The sequence below is a fragment of the Ammospiza caudacuta genome, chromosome 2 (genome assembly GCF_027887145.1).
Source record: "Ammospiza caudacuta isolate bAmmCau1 chromosome 2, bAmmCau1.pri, whole genome shotgun sequence".
NCBI lineage: Eukaryota > Metazoa > Chordata > Aves > Passeriformes > Passerellidae > Ammospiza > Ammospiza caudacuta.
In genome coordinates, this window is record NC_080594.1 from 62,896,074 (window position 1) to 62,914,870 (window position 18,797).

The window sequence follows — 18,797 nt, forward strand, 5'->3', positions numbered from 1 at the left end:
GGTTCAATGATTTAGTAAAAGGATTTGCTCACCTCCACAAGATCAATGCCCAGCCAGCCTTCAAACAGCAAATACTTCAGAAAATTTTCACCCCAGTTTTATTGCTGACCATGATGTTATATGGTACAGAATATGCCTTTGGTAAGCTGGGAGGTCAGCTGTCCCAACTGGGTTCACTCTCATTCCCTTGCTCATCCCCAGACTACTCTCTGGGGCAGCAGAGTGAAAAAGAAAGGCCTTGAAGCTGTGCAAGCACTGTTTGTCAGTAGCTAAAACATTAGAGTTTTTTGTTGGCCGAATCTCATTTTATGTGATATGCATAACACTTTGTGCATAATGCTTCAAAAGCAGCAAAAGGGCAAGTCAGGGAAAAATCTACTGCTGCTTGCAGCTGGGCCTTGAATTGGAAAATCTTGTTCCTGTGCATTTCAGCCCCTGGCTCAGCCAGAAGCACTTCATCCCATCACTGTGAAGAAGATCATTTAGTGCTGTCACCGCAAATAACTTCAGTTTCCCTAGGATTGGTGATGATCTTGTCGCCTATACATCTTGTTACTTTGAAATTCTTTAAAAATCCCTAGTTACAGATGAAATCACTTAAAAAAGGAAAGGTGAACCTTCTGGAAGGGTAGATTTTCAAACTTTCACCTTGGAAAACTGGATGTATCATTAGGAATGCTTCTAGTCCCTGTGATGGACAACAGCACTCTGTTCCTTCTGAAATCTCCGAAATCATACATTTTTTAATAATCAAAGCAATTGTCTCATTTCAGATGGTACTTGAAACCGTAGTAGTAAAAAAAGGCAATATTTATTACAATCATGATTTACCATTTTTTTGGCTGAGGAAGTGTAATTCACCTAGTTTGGTCTTTATTTCCTCAAATTAACAACTATTTGCTATGAGTCTGTCTAGACTTCATTAGCTTCTGTGTTGAGGTAATTATGTTTTTTAGCAAAGAGCTGTCTTTACATTGGTAAATCCTGATGCTGAATAGGATGCATCAAGATGATCTGCATTGGTGATGAAATGAGCAGATTACACAAGTGAAAGACAAGTGCAATTGATTCAGAAAAATAGACTAAAAAATAGACTAAAAAATAAACTTACCTCATTCCATTTTGCATGTCATACATGACACACTGGTCCTTCTTATCATTGGATCAATGTGTAGTGCAACACCGCTGTGTGATTGCAAAATTTCTCAGGAAATTATAACAAAGTTATAACAATTTGAGATTCAGAAGTGAGATCTCAGGACTGTATGAGGCTAAGCCACCTTTCCATCTGCTCTTTTGTTTCGGACTTACCTTGTGCCAAACATAAGCCTGATCAGAAAATCTCTGTGTGCTCAGAATTGGATTAAAGATTTATTGCTTAATTTTTTATTTTTTTTTTACTCTCAGTAATAGTTCAATATGGGTGAGCAGGTAATGAAGAAGAAAATAAGAAGAAGAAGATGCAGGCAGTGACAGGAGAGAAAAAGAGATGACAAGTTAATTGTAGTAAACATTTTGATTTCATTTAAATATGTGAGGAATATTTTATTTCTTTGTGTAGCAGCACAGGTAACTTTAACCATGTGGGATATCACAATGGTTATTATGTTTTTTACTGTTACACTGGTCACACCATAATGCATATACTATTTCTTTGATAAAAGTTTATAATTCTCTCACATCAAAGTGTATTTTCCTCTTGTTTTTATCCCAGAATGAGACTGCATTAAACTAGTTCCTTTTGATTTTCTGAAGTGTATTTTGAACTTTTGCTTCAAATTGTATTCTGATTTCACAAAATGATTGTTAGTTAAATTTCAATTTTCCTTCTTCAGCATTTCTACTAAACTTGCAAGATTACTTGGGATTTGACTCAGGGAAAAATATGCACTTTCACTAAGTAATTGAAATAAGTTCAGAGACACATCTCAGCAAAGCCAATTGCTCAAGTGGCACCAGACTTTGATACATACACTTATTTTACAGTTCCACTTTATTTTACAAGGAGTCCAGTAGAAATGAATGGACATGATTTTGATAAAATTTTCTTTGTGTGCTGAATAATAAATTATTCTGTCACTTTCATATGCCTGGCTCCCAGAATAAGATTGTTCAGTGTTTCATGGAAATACGCTTGAGTGAAAATTAGATACGTCATTTTTCTGTCCTGCTCTTCAATGATCTGAAAAACTAGTTGCTGTCCTCTCAGTGCTTATCCTTTATGCATATAAAAACTGGTGTTATGGTCTACACCAGCCTTCATTTTTCTAGATCAAACAAATTGAGTTTCTTTAATCTTTTTTTTTAAAGCAGATAAAATTTGCCTATTTTACCACAACATCTAAGTATCTTATGAGCTTTTGAAGTTTCTCTAATTGTTTCAAGTTTTTATTTAAAAGGGGCTTGAAAACAAGAAAAATTAGACTTTTAAAAGGTTCACCTTCCACATATCTTAAAGGTGCAATTTAAATCACCTGTTTTCTGTATTGTATAAGACAGAAAAATAATTTCTTAGGGCAATGGATATGCTAAGAAAGAATCTTGCAGAGATTACAGAAAATTTCCAGGTCAGATTTAATTAAGAGAGAAGAAATATTCATATTATTTTTTTAACAGCCATTTTCTTAATATGCTTCAAAATGGGATTGATTTTTTTTAAATGAACTTTATGTTTTTTATTTGACCTCAACTTTGTTTCTCCATTTTGGACTTACACAATTGTTTTCTTTTTAATGTGACATTACTACTACTTTTATATTGAATTTACTCTTATCAGTTTGAGACCATTTCTGCCATGGATCATGATAATTCTAAATTCAAATCCTGTTCTTTACATGTTTTATAATCCTGCCAGGATTGGTGACAGCCCACATATTTAAGTGAATTTTCCTGTTTCACCATACAAGACAGAAACAAAAAAAAAAAAATAGTATTTTTTCTAAGACAAGTTCATTTGACACTTAGTGTTGTGCCATTCTGGATAAACATAAATTTCTAGTAAATTTTATTCAAAATCAGAAAAGGTTTATCTGTAAATTAATCAATGCTGAAGAGGGTGCATTCCTGAGAGTGCCTTTGAATAGTACTGCATGAGCTTAGCTCTCTAAAACAAAGCACTGCATTGCGAAGGTAAGCCCTGGGAGACCTCATCTTAAAAAATTTTTCAGTTTGAGAAAAAATAGCTACAAATAAAGGTTTTTTTTTTTTTTTTTTCTATTTTTTATGCATTTATTTAATTATTTTTCAACAGGCCAATCATCCCCTTTACAATCATGACACGTAGAACACACAGGATTGTGTTAACAGCTTTTGCCAGATAAAGATTCCTGTGGATTTCTTACAACTCTATCCCATTGTTCTCAGTTTTCAAAAAATGCAATTGAGACAGTTCCACATAGTTTGCTGTTGACAAATCTGTAATTTCTGATTCTTATTTCAGTATTGTCTTCTTTGTACTTGCACAATGTTTGTCTAATAAATAGCTAGCAGAATATTTCTTTGTGTTGTTTCTGGGCTCATTTGTACAGATTTTTACAGCTTCCTCTTTTCCCCTTTACTGGAATCTGGTTTAATTGAGGGCTATAATTCCTTAGGACTCTCAGACTTAAATCAACCCTACTCATTTCTCAAAAACAATAAGTAGCAGTTGAGAGATAAGAATGAGAAGTCCTGCAATTCTCTAATATAAATTTCTTCAAGCCCGGCAGTCTTAAATATTTTTAGCATTAGCTAAATACTCTTTAAATTGCTTGCTCTCTCTTCATTCTTGTTTCTGTCTGTATCTTCATGTTGTTAATTTTAGCTGAGTCGAGCCTCTGGCCACGATCAACCTTTTTCATGAAGTCTGAGACGAAAAAAATTCTGGGGGGAGAAACATTTTAGCCTCCTATGTATTACATGTTATATCTGCTATAAGTCAATCAGTATTAGGCTTAGGATGCTGCAGAAAGATTCACTGCGCCTCATAGCACTTTGTGAAGCACTAGCTTGCACTGACCAAGCAAGGAAATACCTAATCCACTCTTAACGTTGGAAATAAAATTTGCCTGAGTTCAATGAGAGTCTTTGCAATGACTTCAGAAAACTTTGGAACAACAGTCCAGAACATGGTGTTGGACCAATCTTTAAGTACAAAATATATATCAAAATTCCAGCTTCCAATCTGCTTTTAATTATTGCTCATTGCAAAATTTTCCATGGCTGAGTTTCACTGAGGCCCAGTGAATCTTTCTTTACCACTGCCTCTCCTCTATACACACATCTACTTCCTGCCTGAGACAAGGAACCACAACAAATCACAATAACAGGAATAGCAACAAAACTGGCGGTCTCACGACCGTCGGAATGTCAGGCTGCTTCTGAACGAAAGGCAGACGAGGAAAACAGTTCCTTCATGATGGCAACATGATGGCAGCCATCCCAATTCTGATGAATAAGGATGTACCAATAATGTTACTTCTTTAAAGTGTCTTTTCCTGATCCATCATCAGTGCTCTCACTGAAGCAACAACAGCGAGACTCTGGATTGGGCTGTGGGAGGATGGACAAGTGGATATGTCTGGATGTTAAGTAATATTGATCAGATTGTTTTCCCCACCTTTTGCAAAACATTCTTTACACTTGTGATGGGTTCATGCTGGCCAAGCACCAGTGCATCCATGAGAAATCATTCATTCATTTTCCTCACAGAGAATCACTTCTATGGCTGACTTTTTTCCCGCTTCACCAAATAGCAATTATTGCAAAACCAACACAATGCTAAAGAGAATCATCTTGAAAGCAAGTGCCAGAGCCACACTTACCCATAGTCTGGTTACTATGGTCTTCTGATGGCTAATGAGGCTTTGGATCTTAGACAAATAGAAAGATTTAATTTATATAAGGTAGGTCTTGTAGATATAAGAAATTACTGCAAATATATGAAATAGCAAGAAAACACTTTTGTATCTTGGTAGGCAAAAATATTCTTTAATTTTGAAATAAATGAGATGCAGAAATCCAGGAACACAGGACTTAACATGTGAAAGCATTAAATTGTGCGTACAGGTAGCAGAAATATTCCTTTCAGAAACTGCAAGTCATATATTATCACAGAGAATTCCCATGTACTGAGCTCAACTCTGTTTGGTTAATTTCTAGAATAATCTATGATAAGCTTTGTTCCCAGGTAAATGTTTACTTTCCTAAACAATTTCTGTGCATACTTAATATGTTAGCACAAAAAGCATTGCTAACAAGTATTTTAGATGTGACCACTATGTTTGGAGGATCAAAGAATGCAATAATAACAATTAAGATTTTTGTTTGGTGAATGGCATTAACGTCAAGAATGTTTATGGGCATAATTTCTTCTAATAATATAGGTGTGGCCCTACAGCTCCTTTAAGGAAGGCAGAAAACTGACTCCAATGTCACCTTTGAAAACTTTGTCCTAGTTCAACTAAATTCACTTAGTTCTCTCTAATGTTATTGTCTTATATAGAAACTTAATCTCAGTGAGTCTACTAGTGTTAACTCTGTAATCACAACTGACCTGCTAATTTCAGACTGGAAAAAAAAAAAAAGACACTCTGATATTTGTGTTTTCAGTGCAAATGATTGATAACAACCCTCTTTTCCTGAATAGCTGAATTCTCTTTCTTCATATACAGTAGTAATTAAAAAAAAAAACAAACCCAAAACCTGTATTTCCTGGTTGGTAGACTGTTAGGCTGCCATTCACAAAAATAGTTTTGTATTGAACACAGGTAAAGGTGCTTCTGTCAGTATTATGAATCTTTGGGTAAAAACTAGTAACAGGCTTTTGAAAAAACAACAAAAAAGAAAAAACTCCACAAACCTCAGAATCAGAAGAAAACACGCATCATAATTCTCAGATTGCAAAAAGCAAATATCAGGGTGCACTGTATGAAAGGGGAAAAACCAAAATAAAACCAAAAATTCCCTCTCAGCAAAACTGTGAAGCACTCTGAGGAAGAGGTTAATCCCAAATTCATGCCAAGTTTTTTTTCCCTTAATTTTGTTTCTCCTTACAGTTGTTTTCAACATAACCCTTTGGCTCCAGTTTTTACTGTAGCTTCAGAGCTAAAAAACACAACAGTTTTCTTTATAATTTTTGCAGCACATAGTATATAACATGCCAAGTACACAATATAGTGGGGAGTTTTTATCCTTGTATTTTCTATTGTGGTAACTGGTGAAGTGAGGACACATTCAGAAAACGGGGTGAGTAATATCTATTCCATGTAATCTTTTATTTTATATAGTAATGGAAGGTTATCTTTAGAGATTGAACCAAATAACTGTCTTTATATCTTTGGTAGAAAATACCAATATTGCCTACACAAAGTGAGAGATAATACTTCTGGCAATTTTACTATCACACGGTAGAAGGAGAATTTTACTATCATATGGCAGAAAGAGAAACTAATGTGAGAGACGATAGTTTGGAAATGTTATAGATGGAGATAAAATGGGTCTTTGTATGAAAATCAAATATATATTTCATGCCTGGGGAAAGTGCTGTTGAAGAATTCCAAACTCTCATTTGGGCCTGTTTTATAGGACATTACCAAAGATGTCCATGTAAAGGAATAAATTTATATTTCACTCTAGCTTTTGATGATGCAAATCATAATGTAAGAGTCACAGTTTGCTCTCCAACCACACAACAGATTTGTGAAAACAACAAAATAACAGCATGTGCTTCAGCATACTCCCAGTCTGCAATGGAAAGGAATGGTTGGAAGACAAGAATTGGCTGACACCAGCTTCTGAAATGTTCGGTTCTGATGGGTCTGCAAGGCAAACTGATGGGAAGAACTGCATGCTTCAGGGACCACTGAGAGAATTCCTGCAAGAAGACAATGTCTGGAGTGGTAAAAGAGGGTGAAACTTCCCCAATCCCTGACTGTAACAAGAAAAAGATGGTGGAGATAAGGAAAAAAAAGGTAAGAAAACCTAAAGGTAGCAATTGAAAAGGTAACACCTATGAAATGAAATAAAATAAAATCATCTAATAAATGTCAGACTGTGCAGACCAGATGCCAGAAAAAAAAAAAACCAAAAAAAAACCAACAAAAAATCAACTCAATAACTGTTATATGTATTTTAACAGAGATGTCTCCATACCACAAGAATCAATTCAGGGGTCTGCAGTTATGGGATTTTGCTTTTCCTCATAAGATATATGTAGCACCTTCAGAAAGGATGGCTTTATTAGGATATTAAAAATAAAAAAAACAATATAATTAAAAAGTAGCTCCATTGAAAAGAACCAATTTACATCAGTATAGTATGAATCCCTAGAAGAATAAAATCAGAATTCTGCATCTACATTGGGGTTAGGATTCTGAGTTACACGGAGCAACACCATATAAGGGCTTAATGTCAGCTTTTGGTTGAGGTTTATATATTCTAGTCAGCTTATTCAATATGGTTTCACTGAATTACATTCCTCATTTTGACTGGGAAAAAATTAATTTTCTTCTTAGTAGCAGGTAAAATGCTGTGATTTAGATTGAGTACGATAATAATGCTGATAACAAACGGATTTTGCTGAGAAGTGTTTACTCTGTGTCAAGGACTGTTGAGGTTTCCATGTTCTGCCAGTCAGCAGGGGAACGTGAAGCTGGGTGGGAGCAGGGTGAGGACAACTGAAATGGCCAAAGAGATATGACACTCCATAGAGTATCATATTCAGTGTATAAAGCAGGTTGAGTTGGCTGTGAGGGGTCGATCTCAGCTCAGGGATGGGCTGGCTTGGGCAGCGGATGGTGAGAGATGTGCATCGCTTGTTCTTATTGGGTTTCCTTTCTGTCTCTCCATTTCTCTTTACAATTATTATTATTAGTAGTAATACTATATTTTACTTTTTTTAAATTATGAAACTGGATTTATGTCAGCCCAGGAGGTTTACTAGTTTCCTGATTTTTCCCATGCCACTGGAAGGAGAGTGTAGGGGAGTGAGTGCTGTGTGATACCTAGTTGCTAGCTGAGGCAAGGTATTGCCTGAAGAGTTATACATAGATAAAGGAAGTTGTAAACTGTGAAACTGTATTTAAGACCCTAGTCTTTTAACAATATCTGTGCAGATATATTTCTCTGTGCACATTTATTCCTAATGATTACTGGGTGGTTATTAAGGGGGTTTTTTATTAAATATGAAGGCAAATCTCATTTCAGAACAGATATTTGCATGCAAAAGCATAAAATATTTTAAAAATAATTTTTCTTTTCTATTCTTAGGGGAAAAAGACATTAAGAAAATGGTTGTAAACATTGATTTAGAATAAGTGAAAGAGTGCATACTACAAGTAAAAGTTATCTGCATGTAACCCCAGTAGGAAGATGTCTGGATATGGAGACCCAACTTTCTTCTTTCCTTCTCAGCTGGAAATGTACTGCATTGATGAGACAATATGACTCATGCTGCAGTTAAATAGCAAGCTTTATTCACTGCTTTGTGTCTATAACCCTTCAAACAAAATGAATTAATAACAAATAAGGAAAAAATTAACAAACACATCTGCCTAGAATGTGCATTAAGGCAACCACTTCCTGAAAGTAAATAGACATATTAGAACTGCAACACCTCCTGTTTCCAATTCCCTTCCCCAGTGTGCAGACACATCACACCCTGTTGAGCAAAAATAAGTGTCTGGTTTTCGGAATTGCCAGAGAGCTGTCCTTTCACAATGCATGGAAATGCATAGAAGGATGATTTGGGCTAGGAGGTTCCTTTGGTCAAGATTACTTGGTCAGTTCAAAAAATTTTATTTCAGGCCTGCTTAAAGATTTCTTATGAATAAATGTCAAACCCTAACCTCGAATATCTCTACTAAGACCAATTACACTTTACCCTCTGTAACTCAGACTTTTCCTAGACTGTTAGCATAGCTCTAAGATATATTCCTAATATTTCATCCAAAATTCTCGTCTGCCACTGAACCCTATAATTCCTCTTTCTGTTCTGAATGTCTAAGGGAGCAGTTGGTCTCTATCTTGCTCAAACTATAGCTTTTTGGATTCAAGAAAAATAATGTCTATTCATTTTCTTTGCCTATGGAATGAGTGTGACCAGTTCACTTATCCTTTTCTCAAATGTCTTCTTTATTTTTAAGCCTTTTAACCTTCTATTATTTCTTTGTGTCTCCTCTAAATTCCCTCCTATTATAGGTATATTTTTTTTTCAACCTCCTGCCCAAAACTGGGTAGAGTTCCAGCTCATTCTTGACTAGTGTGGATTACAGCATAACCATTTCATTTATATGATACTTCTTTTTGGAGAGGAGTCAAAAAGGGTGGAGAAAAAGTGATGCTAGCTCTCTAACTTCTGCCTTTTAGAAATACATGGAAAAGACAATATTTATGTGCTGTAGGTTGACATGCCCAGGTACTGGAAGTGGAGGGCTTCAAGGTTGGCCTCTGTAAGTAGTCAGAGCTTCCCTGTGCTGGATACAGGTTGTTCCAGGAGCAGGAGGTGCACCAGGTGTCAGAGCAGAGATTCCCTGCATCCCATTTTAGAGGCCACAGTGGAGAAATTGAAAGGAAGATGAGGAAGCAGCAGAAAAAGAAACCTCTCTGTGCTCACTGCAATGTCCCACCACCTCATCTTCCTCCAGAACTTGGGTTGAGGAATCTGAGACACAAAAGTGAAGTTGAGCCTGGGAAAGAAAAGAAGAAAAGATATTCTTTTTATTGTTTTACTTTTTTTTTTTTTTTTTTTTCCCACTGCAAAAATCAGTAATTGAGTATTCGTTTTACTTCAAAATAAATTAACTTTCCTCAAGTTTCTTCTTCTCATGATAGTCAACAAGCTATTTTCCTGTCTATCCTGGCACATGGCCATCCTTGCAACTGTTCCTCCTCTGCATATTGCTGGGATGTGAACTGGGTGGACATTAAGCTTTTTGCCAAGCTTGACCCAGCACTTCATGGTAGGGATTGCATATTTTTTCCTAAATTGTGAGCATCTCTTCTGTATTTTTAATGTTTGTGTTCTTTCAAATTAAAAATAATTACATCTAAATCCAGCAAAATACACACACACACATACACATGCAAAAAATAATTGTTTGAATGACCACTCATAAAAGCATCTGATTTATTAAAAAATAAAAAAAAATAAAGAAAAAAAACAGTGAATAGAATTCATCATTTTATCGAGTAAGAAAAAAGACCCCCATCATATTGTGAATATAACTCATATTTTGACAGCTACTTGAATCTGTCAGTAAAACTAAAGAAGAAATTGCCTGTCTGTACATCTACATCAGTATTTGACGTTGGATCAGAGGCATAACTTTTGCAGTAAATCTGAATCATATCAACTTCCTGTACTCAGGTTCTCATTCTAGGAGAATGCAGCTTTCATCCATTCAGATAAAAATAAATTCAAAACTGTGGTACATGGGGACAAGGTTTAGGGGTAAACACAGTGTGCTGGTGTCGTGGGTTGACAGCCTTTATCCCAATATCGTGTGTTGTGTCTGGCAGCTGTGCCTTTTCTCTCTTCCCCCCCCCCCCCGGCCGTCTTGCTGCGGCGGGGCGGGGAAGAGAGGGGGGAGTGTTTGACCAGGCCTTTTTGCTTTTGGCTTTTGCTGCTTGGCTTGGCTAGCCGTTTTGCTTGCTTGCTTTCTGCTTTTTTGTGCTGTTTTTTTTCCTTTTCTCTTGCTCCCTCTTTCTTACCCTCCCCTGAAGATACTGGACCGGCTCCGGACGTGACCTGAAGACGTCCAGGACATCCGAAGCTTGCAGAGAAGCGCCGCGCCCTCTCAACACACAGTCTGTTTTTTTCTGTTTTCTTTTCTTTTCTTGTGTTGGGGAGTGTTCTTTTGTTACTTGTAAATAAATAGGTTTTGTTTTCCACTTTGCTCCTCCGAGAAATTCCTTCCCGAACCCGGTGTTGGGGGAGGGGTGGTTGGAGGTTTGTTTTGTTTTTGGGGGGCTCCCTTTTGGAGATTTCCCCTAATTTGTCCTAAACCAGGACAATATACTTTTTGGTGCGTTGGCCGGGAAAAAGGAGGCCAAAAAACAGTGGAAAAAAAACCTATAACAATAATATTTTGGTTTTGGCTATTTTGTGGGCATATCGGTGATTCATAATGTCATTTGGAGTGGAAGCTTGCCGGTCGTTCTGGTCCCTAGGGGTTTTTGAAGTTTTAATACTTTTGTGGTCCCTGGGGTTATTTCCTTACCCAAAAATAGCTCTGATGTTGGCCCTAATAAGTAGCTTTTGTAAGCGGGGGGCACTAACCAGAATAGTCATTGTGCTGGTCTTATGTATGATGATGTGTCGGATAAAAATGCTGGACTTTATTTCAGGAATGTATGGACTGTTATTATGGTTGTTTACTCAGTTTGTTTGGGGAGAAGAAGGGGAAGGGGCTTTTCAGCCTTTGTCTTCCTTCTTGTCCTCCAAATTGTTGACATCTCTATTAGAAAATACTGAATTTCCCCTGAGTTTGAAAGAAACCATCTTTCTGGCATTTAATTTATTAAGCCTTTTCTATACTGTCTGGAGTGTGTATAAAATGAAGACTGAGATTTCTAGAGGGGTTAGAGACACTCCTGACTTAGGAGTAAAACAAAGCAGGAAAAATCTTGACTGGAGTGGGAAATGGGAGGACATGGGCCAGACTTTAAAGGAATTTTCTGATCCTATGGACTGGGACTTTCCATCTGATCAAATTCAGAATCCAGTCGAGGTGGCAAAGTATTTGAGGGAGAAGTGCCATGGTAACACTAAGGAAGAAAGGATTACTGCAGTGAGCTGGGCCTTGGCATTTGTTTACCGTACTCTGCTAGATACTGTGGAGCAGCAGATAGCAGAAAGGGAACAGGGAGATAAGTTAGTTACTATCCCAGTGACCCAGGCTGCAGCTAACCTCCCAGGCTCCAGGCTAGCAGCTGCATCAGACAGTAGGCCCCAAACCATGGCTGTTGCAGCTAATACAAGAGGTGGAAAGTGTAAAGGCAAGACCGATCGAAAGGTGGAGGATGATGAGGATGATGATGCAGGAGAAGGACCCTCACCAAAATCAGAGGCCACATCAAGGGGCACAGAATCTGGAGCTAATATTGACTCCTTTTCTCTGAAGGACCTCAGAGGCCTAAGAAAGGATTACAGACGACAACCTGACGAATCTATAATTAGTTGGTTAGTCCGCCTTTGGGATGCTGCAGGGGAGGTTACGATTTTGGATGGTACTGAAGCGAGGCATTTGGGATCCCTGTCACATGATCCTGTCATCGATCAAGGTATGATGAGGGGGGCTAACCCTCACAGCCTCTGGGAACGGGTCCTAAGAAGCGTAGCAGAACGATACCTGTGTACGGATGATCTCTATATGCAGCAGACACGGTGGAAGACCATAGAACAGGGGATCCAACGCCTGAGAGAGATGGCGGTGGCAGAGCTCATTTTCTCAGATGACACAACAACTAGAAATCCGGACCTGGTACCATGCACACCTGTAATGTGGAGGAAACTCGTGCGACTTGGGCCACCTGAATACGCTTCTGCCCTAGCAATAATGAAGCGGGATGATACATATGAGACTGTGCTCGATATGGCAAAGAAGCTTCGAGCGTATGCAGATGCTGTGCATGGCCCAACTCATGCCAGAATTGCAGCAGTGGAAACCCGACTGCAGAAACTAGAGGATAAAATTGAGGAGAATCATAAGAAACTCCGGGAAGAGATTAAGGAGGACCTTATTCAAATCTCAGCTGTACAAATTAGAGGTCCTGGTGTCCAACGCTGGCGCTCCTTTGATGGGGAGAGAAGGTACACCCCACGGACTGAGTTATGGGCTTTTCTGCGTGAGTCTGGAGAAGACATGAGGAGATGGGATGGAAAACCCACCGCTGCTTTGGCACAACGGGTGCGTGATTTGAAGAAAAGAGAAAGTATCACCAAAAGGATAGCAGCTCCGGTCGCTCGTAGCCGAGATGTTAAGTATAATGATGGCGATGACATGTCCGATCCCCTTGAAGGAACTTCTAAGGCATATGCCCAAGGAAAGAAGGACAATCTGGCTTAGAGGGGCCCTGCCTCCAGCCAGGAAGAGGCACGGGAGAACCGGGTTTTTTGGAAGGTGTGGATCAGATGGCCTGGCACATCAGAGCCACAAGACTATGAAGCGTTGGTTGACACTGGATCACAGTGTACCTTAATGCCATCGGAACACGTGGGGACAGAACCTGTTTCCATTGCTGGAGTGACGGGAGGATCACAACAGTTGACTTTGTTGGAAGCTGAGGTGAGCTTGACTGGGAAGGAATGGCAGGAACACCCGATTGTGACTGGTCCAGAGGCTCCGTGTATTTTGGGCATAGACTTCCTCCGGAATGGCTATTACAAAGATCCTAAGGGATTCAGGTGGGCTTTTGGAATAGCTGCAGTGGAGATAGAGGGTATTAAACAATTGAACACCTTGTCTGGACTATCAGAGAACCCATCTGCAGTAGGACTCTTGAAGGTAGAGGAGCAGCGAGTGCCAATTGCCACCTCAACAGTGCACCGCAGGCAGTACCGGACGAATCGAGATGCCGTGATCCCCATCCACAAAATGATCCGAGAGCTGGAGAGCCAAGGGGTGGTCAGTAAAACCCACTCACCCTTTAACAGCCCTATCTGGCCTGTGCAAAAATCTGACGGAGAATGGAGACTGACTGTGGACTATCGTGCCTTGAATGAAGTGACTCCACCACTGAGTGCGGCTGTACCGGACATACTGGAACTGCAGTACGAGCTGGAGTCTAAGGCAGCAAAGTGGTATGCGACCATCGATATTGCTAACGCGTTTTTCTCCATCCCTCTGGCAGCAGAATGCAGGCCTCAGTTTGCTTTTACATGGAGGGGAGTGCAGTATACCTGGAACCGACTGCCCCAAGGGTGGAAACACAGTCCTACCATCTGTCATGGACTGATCCAGGCTGCACTAGAAGAGGGTGAGGCTCCAGAACATCTGCAATATATTGATGATATCATTGTTTGGGGGAGCACGGCAATAGAAGTGTTCGAGAAAGGAGAGAAGATAATTCATATTCTCTTGGAAGCTGGATTTGCCATTAAGAAGAGCAAAGTCAAGGGACCTGCCCGAGAAATTCAGTTCTTGGGGGTGAAGTGGCAAGATGGACGGCGTCAGATTCCTGTGGATGTTATTAATAAAATCACTGCCATGTCCCCACCAACTGATAAAAAGGAAACACAAGCTTTCTTAGGCGCTATAGGTTTCTGGAGGATGCACATCCCTGAGTATAGTCAGATTGTGAGACCCCTTTATCTGGTTACCCGCAAGAAGAACGACTTCCATTGGGGCCCTGAGCAGCAGCAAGCTTTTGTCCAAATCAAGCAGGAGATCGCTCATGCTGTAGCCCTTGGTCCAGTCAGGACGGGACCAGATGTGAAGAACGTGCTCTACTCTGCAGCCGGGAGCCATGGTCTGTCCTGGAGCCTTTGGCAGAAGGTACCTGGCGAGACCCGAGGCCGACCATTGGGATTTTGGAGTCGGAGCTACAGGGGGTCTGAAGATAACTATACTCCAACAGAAAAGGAAATCTTGGCCGCCTATGAAGGAGTCCAAGCCGCCTCGGAGGTGATTGGTACAGAGGCACAACTCTTTTTGGCACCCCGACTACCGGTGTTGGGATGGATGTTCAGAGGAAAGGTTCCCTCTACCCACCATGCCACCAGTGCTACTTGGAGTAAGTGGATTGCCCTCATTACGCAGCGCGCTCGAATTGGGAAGTTAAATCGCCCTGGGATCCTGGAGATAATTACAAATTGGCCTGAAGGTGAAAGCTTTAGTGTCGCAGATGAGGAACAAGAGCCAGTGACCCGGGTTGAGGAAGCTCCGCCATACAATCAGTTACCAGTAGAAGAAACACGCTATGCTCTATTCACCGATGGTTCTTGTCGTGTCATAGGGATGAAACGGAGGTGGAAAGCAGCTGTGTGGAGTCCCACTCGACGGGTTGCAGAGGCTACTGAAGGAGAGGGTGAATCCAGTCAATTTGCTGAAATCAAAGCTATTCAACTGGCCCTAGGTATTGCAGAGAGAGAGAGGTGGCCAAGGCTCTATTTGTATACCGATTCCTGGATGGCAGCCAATGCTCTATGGGGATGGCTGAAGAGATGGAAAGAGGCGAACTGGCAGCGAAGAGGAAAACCAATTTGGGCTGCGGAAGAGTGGAAAGATATCGCTACTCGGGTAGAGAAGTTACCTGTGAAGATTCGCCATGTAGATGCCCATGTCCCCAGAAGTAGAGCTAATGAAGAGCAGCAAAACAACCAGCAAGTACATCAGGCTGCAAAGATAGGGGAGTTGAAGATAGATCTCGACTGGGAGCATAAGGGAGAGTTATTCTTAGCACGATGGGCCCATGATGCCTCAGGCCACCAGGGTAGAGATGCCACCTATAAGTGGGCACGAGACCGAGGGGTGGATCTAACCATGGACAGTATCTCTCAGGTTATTCGTGACTGTGAGACGTGCGCTGCCATCAAGCAGGCCAAGCGGGTGAAGCCCCTCTGGTATGGGGGGCGGTGGTCTAAGTACAAATACGGGGAGGCCTGGCAGATTGACTACATCACACTGCCTCAAACCCGCCAGGGCAAGCGCTATGTACTAACCATGGTAGAAGCCACCACGGGATGGTTGGAAACCTACCCTGTGTCTCATGCCACAGCCCGTAACACTATCTTGGGCCTTGAAAAGCAGGTCCTTTGGAGGCACGGTACTCCCGAGAGAATTGAGTCGGATAATGGAACTCATTTTAAAAACAATCTTATTAATACTTGGGCTAGGGAACATGGCATCGAGTGGATATACCATATCCCCTATCATGCACCAGCTGCAGGGAAAGTGGAAAGGTATAATGGATTGTTAAAAACCACCTTAAAAGCATTGGGTGGGGGGTCTTTTAAAAACTGGGAGCAGCATTTGGCAAAGGCTACCTGGTTAGTTAACACTCGAGGTTCCACCAACCGAGCGGGTCCTGCTCAGTCTGAGCTCCTTAATATAGTAGATGGGGATAAAGCCCCAGTGGCCCATGTCAGAGGTTTGTTGGGAAAGACAGTATGGATCAACCCTGCCTCGAGTACAGACAAACCCATCCGTGGGATTGTCTTTGCTCAAGGACCAGGTTATACATGGTGGATAATGCAGAAAGATGGAACAACACGGTGTGTACCTCAGGGAGACCTGATTGTGGGATGAGATTCATATATGAATGTCATTGTTTGTTGAATGTGAGACAGAAGGAAACTGTAAGTGTCAAAGGTGTGAGTAAGTGAAATGAAAGTTTTTATTGTATATTCACGATATGGGATAAGGGGTGGAGTGTCGTGGGTTGACAGCCTTTATCCCAATATCGTGTGTTGTGTCTGGCAGCTGTGCCTTTTCTCTCTTCCCCCCCCCCCCGGCCGTCTTGCTGCGGCGGGGCGGGGAAGAGAGGGGGGAGTGTTTGACCAGGCCTTTTTGCTTTTGGCTTTTGCTGCTTGGCTTGGCTAGCCGTTTTGCTTGCTTGCTTTCTGCTTTTTTGTGCTGTTTTTTTTCCTTTTCTCTTGCTCCCTCTTTCTTACCCTCCCCTGAAGATACTGGACCGGCTCCGGACGTGACCTGAAGACGTCCAGGACATCCGAAGCTTGCAGAGAAGCGCCGCGCCCTCTCAACACACAGTCTGTTTTTTTCTGTTTTCTTTTCTTTTCTTGTGTTGGGGAGTGTTCTTTTGTTACTTGTAAATAAATAGGTTTTGTTTTCCACTTTGCTCCTCCGAGAAATTCCTTCCCGAACCCGGTGTTGGGGGAGGGGTGGTTGGAGGTTTGTTTTGTTTTTGGGGGGCTCCCTTTTGGAGATTTCCCCTAATTTGTCCTAAACCAGGACAGCTGGGTTGGACTTGATTTTAGAGGTCTTCTCCAAATATAAATGAGTCTATGATTCTATGAACTGTGCTCCAGGAGATCAGTGTGCACCCACTCCAGCATGATATTCAGCCCAAGGGACTAAACAAGTAGTAATTTGAAGTAAAGCATTCAAACCATTGATGGGCGGGTGGGTTCTCAGCATCCTTTTTATTTTTGCCCGAGACTTCTGCTGCTCTTATGCCTTATTACTTGTTGATATCCCTATAACTCCTACTAAAATAATATTTTGGTTTTCTCCTTTCTTTAATAATTTAGTCCAAATGGCAGCAAAGGGGCTGATGATCCTTCAAAGAAAATGTCCAGAATGGAGAACAATATTATATCCTCAGAATAGAAATGAGTGAATTGTTGGCTGTGATTTCTTCTTATTATATGCCCTCTGTATTGCTGACTTTGTAAATAAAGTTCTCTCCCATCTAATAGGGAGAAATGAATGGTGGTTTTGACAAAACACTGATATTTTGGTTTGTTTTGCTTTATTTTGTCAGGAAATGTTACCTGCTGGACTGCTTGGAGTTGATCCTCCAGGATGTAAGACAGCAAAGCTTCACTCACACTCTTTTACCTTAGTGAATTAAATATGTGGTACCATGCATATTTTGCTAGTACCTTGGCTTATTTTACTCAATTTTAAGATCCTTTTAGGCATTGGTATGCACAATATATTCTTGCTCAAATTCCACTTGAATTTTCTCATGTGCCACTTATGACTAACAACACATGAGATTCTGTTTATCAGACATGAAAGAAAAAAATTATTTGTTCATGTGGTAGATTTAATTTTGGTGGAGTAACTTGCTTGTATTTTATTCTGATTAGGATGTCAGAGAGTCAGAAAAGGTTGAAAGGGCTTCCCCAGGAGTAGGGAATGTCATGGTTTTTCTTTTGGCCTGTGTAATATTTCCACTTAGGGGAATATTAACATCTTTGATCCTTTGTACAACATTTGTCTTTGTCAGCATCTTGCTTTGAAACTTCTGTGCTTATCCACAAAAAAAAAAATGACATTTGGCATATGACTACCATGGCTTGGGGATTGGATGATTGGATGGATTCATCTTCTGTTTGTCATTCAGTAACAGGTTCATGTTGAATCCTCCACATGCCTGAAGATAATAGTGAAGTGGAAAAATTATTTTTGACATTGTAACTCCTTTTTTTGTAAAATTTGATACCTGATACTCACTGGTCCATGTTTTTCCTATATTGGTATCTAAGATTTAAGTGTTCTTTTAATTTCATGTGACCATTAATGCTAAACACAGAGGGTGACTGAACAGATACTACTTTTATTTCCCCACAGATTTATATAAGCTGAAAAGAACCAAAGAAATGGGATGTTAGTAATATTGCCTTAGATACATATTAATTATGAACTATTGGAGAAATTATAATAACAACACACACATAAAAATGTATATATACAGATACACATCTTTTAATAAACCATTTCTATACTGTATCAAGTGATTAAAATTCGTTGAGATTTCTAGGAACCCACACAAGAGAAAAATCATGGAGGATCATGCACTGAAGGATTTCAAATATACCATCAAATTATGCTATTAGTGGCCTTGAAAATTAAAGCAAAATTATTCGTTTTGCACAGATGGCCACTTTTTGATGAGTTTGAATGCAACCTAGAGATGAAGTAATGGGTAGGCATCCAATATTTTATTATGTATTTTGAATAGGGTTGCATATTTTTTATGCACAGAACTTTCTATCAAACTATGAAAACTTCTCATAACTAACCATGTGGGTTTCATTAGACTCTACACGTAAGTCCAAACCCAAGACAATTCATTCCACTAACTATATTTCAGAATGAGATAACTTAACGAGAATGGGAAGTTTAGTATGC